Consider the following 8,540-nt stretch of genomic DNA (forward strand, 5'->3'; position numbering starts at 1 on the left):
CAGTAACAGTTATATCCTAAGATTTGGAAGAAACAACCGGCACCTCCTTAGCATTTGGCAGAATGGTATTTGCTTTCTATGGCGAGTCGAACTGGTGCGTGTTTGTTGTCTGAATTGCTGTTTTATATCTGGTTTGCAACGATGGAGCAAGTTCAAAAATGTTCAAATGTGTGTGAAATCTTATGGGACTTAACTGCTAAGGTCATCAGTCCCTAAGCTTACACACTACTTGACCTAAACTATGCTAAGGACAAACACACACACCCATGCCCGAGTGAGGACTCGAACCTCCGCCGGGACCAGCAGCACAGTCCATGACTGCAGCGCCCAGACCGCTCGGCTAATCCCGCGTGGCCGGAGTAAGTTCCATACACAGTCACATATGGATGCAAAACTTCCTGTTGATTGCGATTAAACATTTGCCAGACACTCAGGTGAAACATTCTTTCAGATGCATGTTTGGCAAACAGTCAGCAATAGCGCTGTCTATCGAGAACGAAGGTTTTTAACTTCCAATTTTTCGTCCAGGATATTGTGTACTCGTGCAGCCTCGTCTATCTTGCCCACTCACAATTCGAAGCCATACATTAGAACATCAGATTATGAATGTTTTCAGCGATCTCTGTATTGGTGACCCCCATGATCATCCGGAGCACTTTTCACTCTAAGTGATCCTACAGCCACTCTGAAGTACTGGTGCAGAATCACAATGTATTGAATCTGTTTCAACCTTTATGGGTCCCGCAGTCCAATCCTTAAAATAAAATTATAATAACACGCGGTTTTATGGGAGTTCTCTTAGTGGTTTGTCATCTCATGTTACGAACACATGTGGTAACGCTCTTATTCTTGCGCTACCTTTGCGCTTGAGTAGGTAGGAATGCACTGTTTGCACTTTCCGTTAACGGTGGTCAGTTATTACTATCTAAAAGCTATGTATTTTTGTATAACAGTTTCTTTGCTATATTTCAGCATTAGGATTCTGAAGATAGAAATAACTCCGAAATGCTTCACTTTATGATCAGTGAAGTCAGTTTTCACCTGCTATATGACTTTTTATGCGACCTAGCCAGTTTAATGACAGATCTACGCATAACTTCCAGAATCGTCGCTAGCCTCCTACTGACTTTGTCACACCCTTATTATCGACTTAATCTAATTTCCTCAAAACCGTGACTACTCGTATATGCGATAGGTAGCACAAAAAAAAAGAAACGACAAAATAAGATTTCTTCCAGTCGTCTCCTAACTAAAGAACTTGGAAGGAACTGGTTCCGAAATGACAATGGAGTTCCTCAGTTGGTCTAAGAGGCGATGTACTGCCCATTTATCGTACAGTATGTTGTTGTTGTTGTTGTTGTTGTTGTAGTCTTCAGCCTGAAGACTTGTTTGATGCAGCTCTCCACGCTACTCCATTCTGTGCAAGTCACTTCACCTCCGAGTAACTACTGCAACCTATATCCTTCTGAATCTGTTCACTGTATTCACCTCTTGGTCTCCATCTACGGTTTTTAACCACCACAATTCCTTCCTTCTTTCTTTTTATCGTCTACTGGAAAATAATACACATCACATAGTGTATATCCTTCCACATCTGTCCCTTTCCCCATTCTTCCCAAGCACGCGAGCGCTTGCGTGTGTGCGTGTGTGCCTGCATGTGTGTGTGTGTGTGTGTGTGTGTGTGTGTGTGTGTGTGTCAGAGAGAGAGACAAAGAGAGACAGAGACAGGGAGAGAGAGGGTTCTAACGCGTTTATTAACGATTTGCACACTATTTTAAAATATTGAATGAACACCCCTCTAACGTAACATAGACTCATGTTATTAGTAGGGCACTCACGGGATACAAAAATAGGCAGCAATTTGTAACCTCCTATAGTGGAACAAAGGCATTTGACTTACTGAATGAGTACTTTTACTGAGTACCTACTCAGTAAACGGTATGCACATGCACAATACGTCCAGTTTCCGTCATTCCAGATAATTTGTATCTTGCAGCCAGTGGGAGGCTTGGTAGTCTATCTAAACAGCTTCCAACGCTCTGGACATGAGGAGCCAACTATCTCTGTGCTGGTACCGGTGGTCCAAAGAAAAGATGCCCATAATCGTCACACTATCTGCAGACACCGACATCACCAGACCTCACTTCTATCGAACAGAATCGCATCATTGTTACCTGTTTTATCGATGGGACACTAAACAGTCACAAGCTATCAAGAATGCTACCGCACTCAATGTAAGGCAGTCCAACATCAATGATCTCCCACCCATTTCACACACATAGTTACAGACCTTATTAATAGAACATTTCGAATAGTTAGACCGGTCATTCGGGAAACATAAAATGGCTTGCACCCGCTCTAGACTTAACACCTCTGAATTTTTATTTGCGGCGAAAATTAAAGCAAGCGGCTTTCAAACAAATATCAATGTCTCCCGAAGACATGAAATGTGGTGTAACACGGACGTTGGCAGCGATAAGTCCAAATGAAATGATTCGTGCATTATTGTCTGCTCTTAATCGCTTTACAGTGTGTATCGATGCTCATGGTCAACATTTTGAGCACTTGATATGGTAGCCATAATAACAAACAAACGAACCGACTTCAGCGGCTTGCAATGCTGTTATTTTTTTACTATTTGAACAAGCTGCACATACGTTATGTCGTTCAAGTTCTCTTAAAAAGTTCTCTCCAGTCCCACAGAAAATAGTATATAGTTCTCTTGTTTTTTAATCAGTGTCATATGTCAATAGCTACAGTCGTCAAAAATTACTTGCCTACGTCAGAAAATTCAGCATATTGTCACTGTAACTTAGTGAAAACCGTACCTTGATATACACTGACGAGCCAAAGAAGCTGGTACACCCGCCTAATTTGGTGTAGGGCCCCCGCGAGTTCGCAGAAGTGCCGCAACACGACGTGGCTTGGACTCGACTACGGTCTGAAATAGTGCTGGAGGGAACTGACAGCATGAATCCTGCAGAGCTGTCCATAAATCCATAAGAATACGAGGAGGTGGAGATCTCGCACGTTGCAAAGCATCCCAGATATGCTCAATAATGTCCATGTCTGGAGAATTTGGTGGCCAGCGGAAGTGTTTAAACTCAGAAGAGTTTTCCTGGTGACACTCCATAGCAATTCTGGATGTGTAGGGTGTCGCATTGTCCTGCTGAAATTGCCGAAGTCCGTCGGAATGCACAATGGACATGAATGGATACAGGTGATCAGAGTCGTATCTAGACGTATCAGGGGTCCCATATCACGCCAAGTACACGCACCCCACACCATTACAGAGCCTCCACCAGCTTGAACAGTCCCCTGCTGACATGCAGGTTCCATGGATTCGTGAGGTTGTCTCCATACCCCTACACGTCCATCCGATCCGTACAATTTGAAACAAGACTCGTCCGACCATGCAACATGTTTCCAGTCATCAACAGTCCAATGTCGGTGGTGACGGGCCCAAGCCAGGCGTAACGCTTTGTATTGTGCCGTCATCAAGGGTAAACGAGTGGGCCTTCGGCTGCCAAAGCCCACACCGATGATGTTTCGTTGAATGTTTCGCACGCTGTCACTTTTTGATCGCCCAGCAGTGAAATCCGCAGCCGTTTGCGGAAGGGTTGCACTTTTGTCACATTGAACGATTCTCTACTGTCGTCGTTGGTCCCGTTCCTGCAGGATCTTTTTACAGCCGCAGCGATATCGAAGATTTTATGTTTTACCCGATTCCTGATATTCACCGTACACTCGTGAAATGGTCGTACGGGAAAATTCTCGCGTCATCGCTATCTCGGAAAAGCTGTGTCCCATCGCTCGTGCTCCGACTGTAACACCACGTTCAAACTCACTTAAATCTTGATAACCTGCCATCGTAGCAGCAGTAAGCGATCTAACATCTGCGCCAGACACTTGTGGAATATAGGCGTTGTCGACCGCAGCGCCGTATTCTGCCTGTTTACGTATCTCTGTATTTGAATAGGCACGCCTACACCAGTTTCTTTGGCGCTTCAGTGTATTTAAATATTCTGGTTTTTACGCTGGTGTGCAAAACGTAAGGACGAAATCAAGAGAGTAGCATACTACATGGGTCGAAATCAATGGGTGTGTAGCAGCTTGTTGCCAGTGGCTCCCAGTCGTGCACAGGAAGCTGGATGTCGCATGCCGTGAAGTCAGCCTAACTACAGGACCAAAAGGGGCTGGCCCACATGAGGCAATTGAAAGAACTGGGAAAGGCAGTATGTGTGAATGAGCGAGCAGTTACGGCGCACTGTCGTGGTAGTCTCCATTACAAATGGTTCAAATGGCTCTGACCACTATGGGATTTGAACATCTGAGGTCATCAGCCCCTAGACTTAGAACTACTTAAACCTAACTAACCTACGGACATCACACACATCCATGCCCGAGACAGGATTCGAACCTACGACCGTAGCAGCTGCGCGGTTCCGGACTGAAGCGCCTAGAACCGCTCGCCCACAGCGGCCGGCTCTCAATTACAACATGAACCCGAGACAACATCTGGATAACTTCACACGGTGAAGAATTATCGGAAAAGTGACGAGTGTAGCCCAGGAGTTTGTTATTGCTCACAGCATTGTTTCACGTGGATGAGGAGCGTTCCAAAGTGCAGGCACTGCTGTCCGACGGAGCGGAGGTGGTCGACCACATCCAACTATAGCAGCAAATTGCCGATACACTGTGTAAGAGGCAAGAGAGGACGCACTTCGTATAGCGGATGCAATTCCAACCACATATAACAGGTCTGCGAAGCACATTGCCTCACGCTTCACAGTGGCAAAGAGAATGCATAGTGGCGTTCTCTTCTACCGACTACCCTCTCACATCGGCGACACCGTTTGCGGTGGCGCCAAGAGCACAGGGACTGAATCAACGAGGAGTGGAGTCGCGTGCTCTTTGCGGATGACAGCGGATTCGGTCGGAGTAGTGATGTCGCATCACACCGCGACACGTGGGAACACGTAATGCGCCCAAGAATATTCTCGAACATAATCTTTTTGAAGGTGTAGGTGCTATTCTGGGGAGGGGGGGGGGGGGCATAACTTTACGTCGGTGTTCTGACCTCCACGCTTTGGACACGGTACATTCACTGGTGAACGTTTTGTGACTCTGTACTCCCACATGTGCGTCTTGTCAGGGGTATATTCGGACCTGACTTGATGTTTATGGATGACAACGAGTGATCGCATCTTGGAACGAGAGGATGTTCGGTGAATCAGCTGCCCTGCCCATTCTCTAGACTTCAGTCCCATCGAGCACTTCTGGGATGCGTTGGGGAAATGTGTCACAGCACGTCTAGATGCGCCAACGACCATCCTGTACTTGTGAGCCGCGCAGGTGGGTGAATGGAGCGCCCAACCACAATAACTCCTTATCAACCTTGAGGCCAGCGCGGGATCACGTTGCAGAACATCCACTGCCGTCCGTAGCGATTACACACCCTATTAAGGACAATATCCCGCCTTACATAATCTCCAGAGAAGCATCATAAATCTCAGAACAGAGTCTTCGAATACAAGAGTCATGCAGGTATTCATGACGATGACGACGTTTGATACGGGGGCGCTCAACTGCGCGGTTATCAGCGCCCGTACGAATTCCCAACCATTTTCGCCACTTTCATGAATGATGATGAAATGATGAGGACAACACGAACACCCAGTCATCTCAAGGCAGGAGAAAAATCCCTGACCCCGCCGGGAATCGAACCCGGGACCCCGTTCTCGGTAAGCGACACGTGACCGCGAGACCACGAGCTGCGGACGCATGTTTGAAGGAATAAACACTGTTCTGACTATTGCAGCTGTGGTAAATATTACGAAATGGGTTCACGTTTAGCGAATTTTGAACTGACGTCAGCCGTTTGCGACGCATGAAAATCTGTTTCACAGTGTCTACGACCGATAGCGCTCGCACGCCATTCGTGTGATTCCCACGTAGGGTGAGAACAATGTCTTCCTCGTCATTTTGTTTTGATTTTGCATGTAATACATTAACGCAGTGTATATATTTCTACATCTACATCTACATTTATACTCCGCAAGCCACCAAACAGTGTGTGGCGGAGGGCACCTTACGTGCCACTGTCATTACCTCCCTTTTCTGTTCCAGTCGCGTATAGTTCGCGGGAAGAACGACTGTCTGAAAGCCTCCGTGCGCGCTCGAATCTCTGTAATTTTACACTCGTGATCTCCTCGGGAGGTATAAGTAGGGGGAAGTAATATATTCGATACCTCATCCAGAAAAGCACCCTCTCGAAACCTGGCGAGCAAGCTACACCGCGATGCAGAGCGCCTCTCTTGAGAGTCTGCCACTTGAGTTTGCTAAACATCTCCGTAACGCTATCACGCTTACCAAATAACCCTGTGACGAAACGCGCCGCTCTTCTTTGGATCTTCTCTATCTCCTCCGTCAACCCGATCTGGTACGGATCCCACACTGATGAGCAATACTCAAGTATAGGTCGAACGAGTGTTTTGTAAGCCACCTCCTTTGTTGATGGACTACATTTTCTAAGGACTCTCCCAATGAATCTCAACCTGGTACCCGCCTTACCAACAATTAATTTTATATGATCATTCCACTTCAAATCGTTCCGCACGCATACTCCCAGATATTTTACAGAAGTAACTGCTACCAGTGTTTGTTCCGCTATCATATAATCATACAATAAAGGATCCTTCTTTCTATGTATTCGCAATACATTACATTTGTCTATGTTAAGGGTCAGTTGCCACTCCCTGCACCAAGTGCCAATCTGCTGCAGATCTTCCTGCATTTCGCTACAATTCTCTAATGCTGCAACTTCTCTGTATACTACAGCATCATCCGCGAAGAGCCGCATGGAACTTCCGACACTATCTACTATTTGACAGCAGCTGTGTAGCTCGATTAAAAATGTCCGTGAGACACGCATGTATGCGTGCACGCACAGTATCGTCTGAAGCTTCAAAACCAAAGCACCATAAATTAATGCCGTCACCCTGCTAGTAGCTGCCAGTAACTCACTGTAAACTGCTCCTGTCTGTGGAAACACCTACCTCTGTAGTTGTGGCTTGTCACAATAATTCACGCCTTCAACACAATCTCTTTTGAATCAAATTACCATTTATACAATTTCATATGGTGATAAAGGCCAGGTAGGAGGACGATTCGGTTGACGAAAATAGAATTCCAGTATCCTCAAATATTGTCAGCTCTGTGTGTATGCAAAATATGTTTATAATATGTTGCTTGAATCGGGTTGGCTTGGAGATTCAAGGGTTCAAACATACAAAAACGAAAATCACTGCAAAAATACCAAAATGAAAACTGAACAGAATAACATTGATACGTGTATCAAAAGATTGTATTTCATTACTAAATTACAGTTCTTGGTTCAGATTCGCTCACTGTAAATAATCTTGAAAGTTATCGATCAATTTTTATCGATGCTACAATTAATTAACCTATATAGTTCGATGCAAATGTTCTTCAGGCATGCAAGTCAAATAGACACAAATGTACACCGAAGTACTATTTTCCGGCGTTTTATATTATGAAAAGGCAGAAAAAACATTCGCGTCAATATATCTTTAATGTACTGCTGCCTATAAACAGCATTATTTCCCACCCTGTTAGAGAATATGTAAAAATCTCCAAACACAGAGTATTACCTCCAGATGACGGAATCAAATATGGCTTCTATCTCAGTGAGTTCGCCACCAGAAAATCATAGGTAACCGTCATCACTCTTCTGGCTGATGCAGCCCACCACGAATTCCTGTCCTGCACCTACCTTTTCATCTCAGAACAGCACTTGCACCCTACATCCTATTTGTTGGGTGTAATCCAATATGTTTCTTTCCCTACCATTTCTACCCCCTACCGCTTTCTCTAGTATCGTAGCAGTTATTACCTGATGTCTTAACATATATCCGATCCGCACTGCGCTTCTTCTTGCCAGAGTTTCTCTTTACGCTAATTTCATCAAAGATTCAGTGGAGAACCTCCTCATTCGTCATCAGTCCACCTAATTTTCAACATTCTTCTGTAGCACCACAATTCAAATGCTTTGATTCTCTTCTGTTCCGGCTTCCCCACAGTCCACGACTCATTTTCAAACAACGCTGTGCTCCAAACGTACATTCCCAGATAATTCTTCCTCAGATTAAGACCGAGATTTCATACCAACAGTCTTCTTTTGGCCAGGAATTCCCTCTTTGCCTATGCTAATCTGCTTTTTATGTCTTACTTCGCCCGTTATGTGTTGTTATACTTACAAGATAGCACAATCACTTTGTCTAGTGCGCGGTCCCCAATTTTGATCATAAGTTCAATTATCCTTTCCAGTCCTCTGTATGTTATGCTTGTCAGCAACCTGGATGCACGAGTCGTTAAGCTGACTGCGCGATAGCTCTCACACTTGTCCGTCCTTGCTATCTTCGAGAATGTGTGGATTATATTTTTCCGAAAATCTGATGGTATGTCTCTAGGACACCCAATGATTTTAGATGGAATGCTATCTACGCCTTCTGTCTTTA

The sequence above is a fragment of the Schistocerca piceifrons genome, chromosome 5 (assembly GCF_021461385.2).
Source record: "Schistocerca piceifrons isolate TAMUIC-IGC-003096 chromosome 5, iqSchPice1.1, whole genome shotgun sequence".
Classification (NCBI taxonomy): Eukaryota; Metazoa; Arthropoda; class Insecta; order Orthoptera; family Acrididae; genus Schistocerca; species Schistocerca piceifrons.